The sequence below is a fragment of the Phyllobates terribilis genome, unplaced genomic scaffold, assembly GCF_046119375.1.
Source record: "Phyllobates terribilis strain yellow unplaced genomic scaffold, ASM4611937v1 Scaffold_8__6_contigs__length_399053987, whole genome shotgun sequence".
Lineage (NCBI taxonomy): Eukaryota > Metazoa > Chordata > Amphibia > Anura > Dendrobatidae > Phyllobates > Phyllobates terribilis.
The window spans coordinates 29,127,226-29,136,244 of record NW_027362768.1 but is presented as its reverse complement, the minus strand read 5'-3'; positions in this window follow the sequence as shown (position 1 = coordinate 29,136,244).

Below are 9,019 nucleotides of genomic sequence, written 5' to 3'. Positions count from 1 at the left end.
CACTGCAATCTGCTATATACACCGCCTGCCTATACACCCTGCCTGCCTGATGTCTCTGCAGATGGATTAGTCCTCAGAAGGACTGTTTGTTAAGATGGATATGTGTAATGTACTGTTTTTCTCCCTACACTACCTAATACATGATCAAATCTCTCCCTGACGCAGCAGCTACACTGTCTGATCCGGAGTGACTGTGACGAGCATGGCGGCGCCAGGTCTGATATAGACCTGATGACGCTGTGCGGCCAGCCAATCACTGTAATGCCCACAACCAACATGGCTACGGCATTACAGTGCATGGCAGGCAATCCCTGCATGTTCATTGGCTCTCTAAAGAGCGCCAAGCATGCAGGGAGGGGACCCGAGTTCCCGCCCGAGCAACCCGGAAATACTCGCCGAGCATCTCGCTCATCACTAGTTATAATTCCATGGCACTCAAAAAAATTAAAGAACGGTGAAAAAGAAAAAGCAACGTACTTCAATCAGACTCCTGCGATCTTAATCGGAGCTAAAGTTTTTAAAATGTTATTCAATCTTAAGGAGCTGGAACAAATCTTTTTTCCTTTTAGTTTTTGTTACATGCGTTTGATCAGAACAGAGTGCGGAACCTGAAGCAATTTGGATATTTTTGGTGAGCAGCTAATTGCTTTTTTGAATAAACACATCCTTTGCATACTAGCAATATCAGATTTAGTTTAAGTTTACTCAAGCTAAAAATTGTACCAATATATTAAATGAATGTCACTGATATGGTTGATGATACCTGGTTCCACTGAAAATTCACTGGACAGCGTCTGACAATTGCTACTAACTGCTGTTACTGTTGCTTTGTACACCTCGCCACATTTAGTGCCCTCGATCACACAAGTTTCAGTTGTAGACTGGCACATAAGTTGCGTTGGACCACCAATGCTTTGCATTTCAGCCACATACGTATCTACACCTATTCCATAGCTATTTGTCCACAATATCTTCGTGCTTCCATCAGCACAGATACTTTTAGCAGACACATCTGTTGGTTTGCAAGGCGCTGTAAATCAGAAAGAGAAAAGTATTGTTGGGAGAAGTATGTACATTATGTAGGCAATTATTACAAAACTTTTTGAAACAGTTCACTTTAGTGGCACTTTTACTAGACACAACATGAAATGCAGATAATTGTGTGTCCATCTTCTAGAATTTCTATAAGTCTGAAAAAAAAATTGCTTACTCTTCATCATAGTCATCATGTGAAAGATATAGTGACAGTAAAATACTTTTTTCATAAATCAATATTTCATGTGAAGATATTTTATCCGAGAAATATGATTCTTTCTCTACTTATAGGTCTGCGTTCACAGAATGCATCCATTCTGTGATTTTTACTTGTGGGATAACCATAGCGTTTTTGCCACAATTTCATAACTACAACATTTGAACGAATCCTATATCATTGTTTGTCTCCTGCATTGATCATTCAGTCTCCAAAATTGCTTAAATCTATCAACAAATCTGTCACTAGTTTTATGTTGTGCAAACCACGGGCAGCATGAATCAGAAAACCACAGGCAGCATGAATCAGAAAACCACAGGCATCATGAATCAGAAAACCACGGGCAGCATGAATCAGAAAACCACGTGCAGCATGAATCAGAAAACCACGGGCAGCATGAATCAGAAAACCACGGGCAGCATGAATCAGAAAACCACAGGCAGCATGAATCAGAAAACCACAGGCATCATGAATCAGAAAACCACGGGCAGCATGAATCAGAAAACCACGTGCAGCATGAATCAGAAAACCACGGGCAGCATGAATCAGAAAACCACGGGCAGCATGAATCAGAAAACCACGTGCAGCATGAATCAGAAAACCACGGGCAGCATGAATTAAAAAAACACAGGCAGCATGAATCAGAAAACCACAGGCAGTATCAATCAGAAAACCACGGGCAGCATCAATCAGAAAACCACAGGCAGCATCAATCAGAAAACCACGGGCAGCATGAATCAGAAAACCACAGGCAACATCAATCAGAAAACCAGAGGCAGCATGAATCAGAAAACCACAGGCAGCATGAATCAGAAAACCACAGGCGGCATCAATCAGAAAACCACGGGCAGCATGAATCAGAAAACCACAGGCAGCATGAATCAGAAAACCACAGACAGCATCAATCAGAAAACCACGGGCAGCATCAATCAGAAAACCACAGGCAGCATGAATCAGAAAACCACGGGCAGCATGAATCAAAAAACCATAGGCAGCATGAATTAAAAAAACACAGGCAGCATGAATCAGAAAACCACAGGCAGCATGAATCAGAAAACCACGGGAAGCATCAATCAGAAAACCACAGGCAGCATGAATCAGAAAACCACAGGCAGCATGAATCAGAAAACCACGGACAGCATCAATCAGAAAACCAAGGGCAGCATCAATCAGAAAACCACAGGCAGCATGAATCAGAAAATCACAGGTAGCATGAATCAGAAAACCACAGGCAGCATGAATCAGAAAGCCACAGGTAGCATCAATCAGAAAACCACAGGAGGCATGAATCAGAAAACCACAGGCAGCATCAAGCAGAAAACCACAGGCAGTATCAAGCAAAAAAAAAAAACAAGAAGAAGCATAAATCAGAAAACCACAGGCAGCATGAACCAGAAAACCACGAGCAGCATGAATCAGAAAACCATGGGTAGCATGAATCAGAAAACCACAGGCAGCATCAAATAGAAAACCACAGGCAGCATCAAGCAGAAAACCACAGGCAGCATCAATCAGAAAACCACAGGCAGCATCAATCAGAGCCTGACTACATGTTTTCAGCCAAGTATGTTTTCCTCTAAAATGCCCCAGCATTTCAGAGAAAACATAGTTTGAAGAGCTGGGGACCATAGGGAGAGATTAAACTAACCCGGTGCCACCCCTGGTTGGCTTCTCCCTGCTCCGATCTAGTTGATTGACAGGTCTCTCCTATTCACCCATGTGGGTACGTATGGAGAGACCTGTCAATCACCTGGAGTGGAGCTGAGAAAAACCAGCTGAGGGCTGCGCTGGAATAGTCACATCTCTCCGTGAAGTCTCCGGTCGGCTCTACAAACTACATGTTCTCTCTGAAATGCTGGAGTGTCTCAGAGAAAAAACATATCTGGATGCAATCGTGCATCCAGGATCTGATTCATGTAGCTTGTGGTTTGGGCAGCATGAACTGAGTCACAGTTTACTTTTAACACTACAGATCTTGAAAGTGTTCAGGAGAAATCATGCAGAGCAAATGTTTAAAGCAGACATGGCATATACAGTACATTTGAGTCCCATAGCAGGCTATGGGTTTCAAATCACAGATCCATACAACACTAAGGGCACAACTGCTGCCATACGCAGTCATACCGGCTTCTATTTAGGTCCGCAGTCTCCGGTGAGGGGGGGTTACATGCACCAATACCTGCACACACAATAGTGACACCAGTACCAATGGCTGAGCACGAAGACTGTAGATAGACAACATACAAGCCAAAAATGCCATGCTCTTCCTCTACTGTACCTCATATGCTCTAGAAGTAGAGTAACAGCACTGCCAAATCTGCGAGAAGCTGAAAGCCTATCACATGGACATGCTCCGCCATCTCCTCTCACAGTATGGCCTATTGCCATGTAGGGACGTTTCTCTCTTTATACCACTGCTACCTTCTGTGCAGCCATTATAACATCTCGTGTTATGATAATCAAGATATCTGCTATGGGGTCTGATAATTTAGGTACCTGGTCTTGGGTCTGATAATTTTGGGGTAACATAACATCCTAAACCATTAGAGAGGGCCATACACCTTTAATAGTTCTTTCACCCAACAGCTATTCCTCCTGATTCTCACATACACATCACATATACATGTGTTCTCAATGGGTGAAGGGCAGTAGGCTTCTTACAGTCATCTCGGCTGGCTAATCTCCAGCAAAGGAATTGAGCTTGATGAAATTTAACAAGGCCAAAACTGCCGTTGGGGACGAAAAGGGATACTCCTATACCAGGAGTGAACACAGACAGAAGAGGGCCCCTGTGGGAGAAGACTGTAATGGCCCTTTGCGGTCTAATAGCTCCTAATAATGCACAATTCCTCCTGCTTTGGAGGTGGTAATGACCTCCTTACCTCAAGAGCCCCTGTGTAGCTGCACAGGTTACACCAATGGTATGTCTGCCCCGTCCCATACACATCAGATGGTTGACCATTCACCTAATGTGGCAGCTTAGTTGTAATTTTCAAAACCATAGTTATGGGGATAAATGGGCACATTCAAATGTTTGCTATGGGGCTCAGCCTTGTCTAGTTACACCACTGCGTAGCCCTGTGTGCGCGAGGCTTTAGAAAAGCGGACTTGTCATGGTTCAAATCATTTCTAAAATAATTTAAAAACATGTAGAAGAAATTAACTTTACCTGAATTTAATGGTGCACTCAGATTGGAAGAAGAGACACACTGGCCGTTAGTGGCATCAACAGAAACAGAGAACAGTTGTCCACAGCTAATATTGCTGATTTCACATTGATATTCTAGGGTTGTGCAGTTGTAATGGTCGGAGCCACCCCATGCAGAAGCTGTGAATGTTAAATTTCCAGTGTCCTCCTTCCAGGTGACAAATATTGTGTTTTGTTGGCAAATTAATTCAGTACTGACAATCTGTGGGACACAGGGAACTGCAAATACAAAAAAAAATAACATTTTATTTTGCTTACAAACTGGAAGGAAGAAACTGTTGCTGTGTTAGGATGGAATGAGAAGGCTGCTGTAAATCAGCAGTCACTGATTGTCTGCAGTGGTCATGTGATGCTCCACACTAGGTGTTGATGCCAGTAGACAGGCAGAGGACACAGAAGTGAGTGGGGAGGAGTACGGAACAGGTGAGTATAGCTTTTTTTTCCTTAAACTACCCTGGGCCCATTAAGTATGACCCATTTAACTTTAAGCCTTTTTATTGTGCATACAAAAAATTGGAGGTGTTTCATCTGACAAAATATTAAAAAATGTTTCTAAAAAAAAGAAAACCTAAAAGGAACATGTACCTACAGTCCAATCTATGGACAGCATGGTATAAGGAAAGAGAAGCTGAGATTCTCTGAAGTACTGAGATTCAGAGATTGTATTTTATTCACTGAAATCCCTGGTGCTTGTATGCATGAGTCCAGTGGGCGGTCCTACTAGTGATTGGCCGCTCTCTCTGCATGAACCGTCATATAGGCAAGGCTGTTAATCATTGAATAGGACCGTCCAATGGACTCAGAGGCATACAAGCACCAGGGATTTCAATGAATAAAATACAAGTTTTAATGAAACTTCTCCCACAAAACTGTATATTAATCTGATCAGATCCTCCGGCTTTATAACATCCTGCCTGCAGGTCAGATACCATTTGCGATATGACATAAATTTACAAAGTATTTTTTTTCTAAGGAAAACTCCTGCATTCATCTTAATTGCTCCATTACAAATCCTAGTTAAAGAGCTGTCTCATGAAGACAAATCCTACATCGATTATGGCATAAGAAATCAAAAGTGAGAGAGCCCATGTCTACGAGCCAGGATGGGTGCTGGTGACAAAGAGCGGATCCTGTGCAGGCAGCTATGGTCAATCCAGTCACAGTGTCCCCAGAGGGATAACAGCTGTTTATAGCAGGTTTATGGAGGAGGACTCATCAACAGGCAAGGTCATTTTAATAAATAGATGACTAATCAAGACTACAAGTTAGGCCTCATTCAGACGTGAGTGATTTTTCTTGTCCGTAAAAAAAAAAGAGTCTGATTTTCATCTGTGTTTTTGATTTTTGATCTGATTTTCATCAGTGTTTGGTCAGTGTGTTTCTCATATGAAAAAAATCCACAAATAAATGGCAAAGCTTCTCCTACCTGTTACGCTCACGCCCGGACTGACTGGCGTGAGCGTGATTAGTGATCCCACTGTACCATGAACCGAGGAGTGCCTGGAGGGGCGTAACGAAGTATCAACTCGGTCCGATCAAGGTCACACGGCGGCTCAGTCCACTCCGTTAACCAGGGAGGAACCGAGCCGAGGGACCAGGTGCTACTCCAGGTCAGACCCCGGTCACAGCTGTTGACCCACACCGGGGAATGCAGGAACAGGCAGGTTAGGCTGGTATACAGACAGGTGGGTACTGGCTGGCACGGCTGGTATGAAGACAGGTGGGTATTGGCAGGCACGGTTGGTATGCAGACAGGAGTGGACTGGCAGGCTCGGCTGGCATGCAGACTGGTGGGCACTGGCAGGCACGGCTGGTATGCAGACATGCGGGTACTGGCAGGTAGGAACGCAGGTAGGATAGAGACCAGTTCAGACTGGGACACAGGAATGGAGCCGCAGGTGCAGAGCAGAACCGCCGGAGCGGTGAGCAAACAGAGCAGGGCGAAACCGCAGATGCGGTAAGCAAGCAGAGCGTAGCAAAACCGCAGGTGCGGTGAGCAAGCAGAGCGGAGCAAAACCGCAGGCGCGGTGAACAAGCAGAGCGGAGCAAAACCGCAGGTGCGGTGAACAAGCAGAGCGGAGCAAAATTGCAGGTGCGGCGAACAAGCAGAGTGGAGCAAAACTGCAGGCGGGGTGAACAAGCAGAGCGGAGCAAAACCGCCGGAGCGGTGAACAAGCAGAGCGGAGCAGAACCGCAGGTGCGGTAAACAAGCGAAGCAGAGCGGAACCGCCGGAGCGGTGAACAAGCAGAGCGGAGCAAAACCGCAGGCGCAGTGAACAAGCAGAGCGGAGCAAAACCGCAGGCGCGGTGAACAAGCAGAGCGGAGCAAAACCGCAGGCGCGGTGAACAAGCAGAGCGGAGCAAAGCTGCCGGAGCGGTGAACAAGCAGAGCGGAACAAAACTGCAGGTGCGGTAAACAAGCGAAGCAGAGTGGAACCGCCGGAGCGGTGAAGAAGCAGAGCAGAATAGAACCGCAGGTGTGGTAAACAAGCCGAGCAGAGTGGAACCACCCGAGCGGTGAACAAACAGAGCAGAACAGAGCAGAAGGTGAAGGCTGACAGGACAGGGCTCTGTTCACATGGAACAGACTGGAAAATACAGGAAGATGGTTAGAACACAGGAGGTAGATATGGAGGCAGGGAAAGGGGACAAGCAGAACCAGATACACACAAGGTACTTACAATGAAGTAGCGAGTGGACACAAAACTCACAAACAGAAGTACAGAGACAACGAGTTGGAGTTAGGTGCAGGTTCCGACACTGCAGGCAAAGGGAAGGTACGGACATAGAGAGAAACAAGTAACGGGCTAGGACACTGTTCAGACAGGAACTGAACTGGGAGCAAGATACAGGAACGAGCCTGGGATCTCAGCCCCCAGGGTGGCGGAAACAGACTAGAAGTCAGAGATACTGGTAGCGGCCCTGGGTACTCGGCCCCCAGGGTGGCGGAAACAGACTAGAAGTCACAGGTACAGGAAAAGGCCCTGGGTACTCAGTCCCCAGGGTGGCAGACAGACTAGAGTCAGGACAGGACCTGGCAACTAACAGTTGCACAGAACACAGACTGTAAGAAAGTGTTGCTCAGGCACCTCCTACTGGGTGGAGGGGGTTTAAGTATCCAGTGACTCACAGCAATATGCTGGGGATGCATTAGGACTGTGCACACAGTAGCTATAAGAAACAAGCAGAAAGCCGCGCCGACGCCCTAAGCAATCAGACAAGAGACATGGACAGAGCAGGTACTGGAGCAAAGAGTGCAACATGGACTGACAGGTAAGATTGCGGTCTTGCATGGTGGGAGGTGGTGCACCATGCAAGTGTAGCACCCTGAGGATTCGGCTGCTACAGGGGTATTGCACCTCAACCCAGAGGTGTGATATTCCACTCCCGGGTAAGGATGGAGTGTGGGACTGAGCTCAGTTAGCTGCATGCACTACACACATCCCATTTCCGAGGAGCAGACCAACGGTACTCCCACTTAGAAATGTGCAGGTACGACCGAGTCTGTTCCTGGCTGGAGTGGGAGGGGGGTGGTACATCCCAGTAGTGTAGGGGCAGATAGGGGGAGCAGCCTGGGTAAAGATAGGAGCTCATTGGGTGCTGGTCACCTGAGCTCACACATAGAGGGAGTATATAAGGTGGGCACCATCTAAGATCAGGGTCAGTCAGTCAGCCACAGTCAGTCAGTCAGGCTGTGAGAAGTAAATCTTTGCAGAGCAGTGGAAGAGAGCAGAAGAGCAGAGCAGCCCCAGAGCAAGAGTGAGAGAGGAGAACGAAAGACCCAGAGGGGGAGAAAGAAGGAACTCTGAGACCCCAAATACAACCACAGGGTGAAGAGTTGGCAACAGGGTACCGGATCCCAAACTGGTGGGGGCTACAGCATACCTCAGCCAGAGACCGGAGGCCGTGGGCAGCATCTGCCACGGCCACCCACCATATCCACCCGGAAGGCAGACCACGCATAGGGTCAGGGAACCCAGAGGCAAGGGTTCGCCAACAGAAGGCCCGAGGGAGCCGGACTTAGGTGGATCCCTGGTGGGGAAGGCCAGAGACGAGGACAGGACAGAACGGGAGCTCAGAACCACGCTCCAGAACTACTTGGGGGTTGGCCGAGTCCAGGACCTGGTGGACGCAGCACGGCTCGGGTGGTCACTCAAGGCCGGAGTGACCGGAACATCTGCAGTAAGTAAAGAACCCTGAACTGCACAACCCGACTCTGACTCTCATTACCATCATCCCTGCACTTCCACAACCACCATCCTCTGCACCTGACCCCCTGAGGCTATACCCCTCCCGTTGGGGGTTATACTACCTAAGCTGCACAAACACCATCAGCCTCAGCGGACCCTGCTGCAGCGGCGGCCGTAGTGACCGCAATTCAACGGGTGGCGTAGTCGACATAAAGAACTTTAGTAACATCAGTAAGGACTGCCACACACTGAGCTTGACACCCTGGGCACGGACCGGGTCACAGCCACTCGGAGACTACAACCCCCATCTGATCCGGCTCCGGGTATTCCCCTAAAGAATATGGCCCAGGGGGCGCGTCACAAGCACGC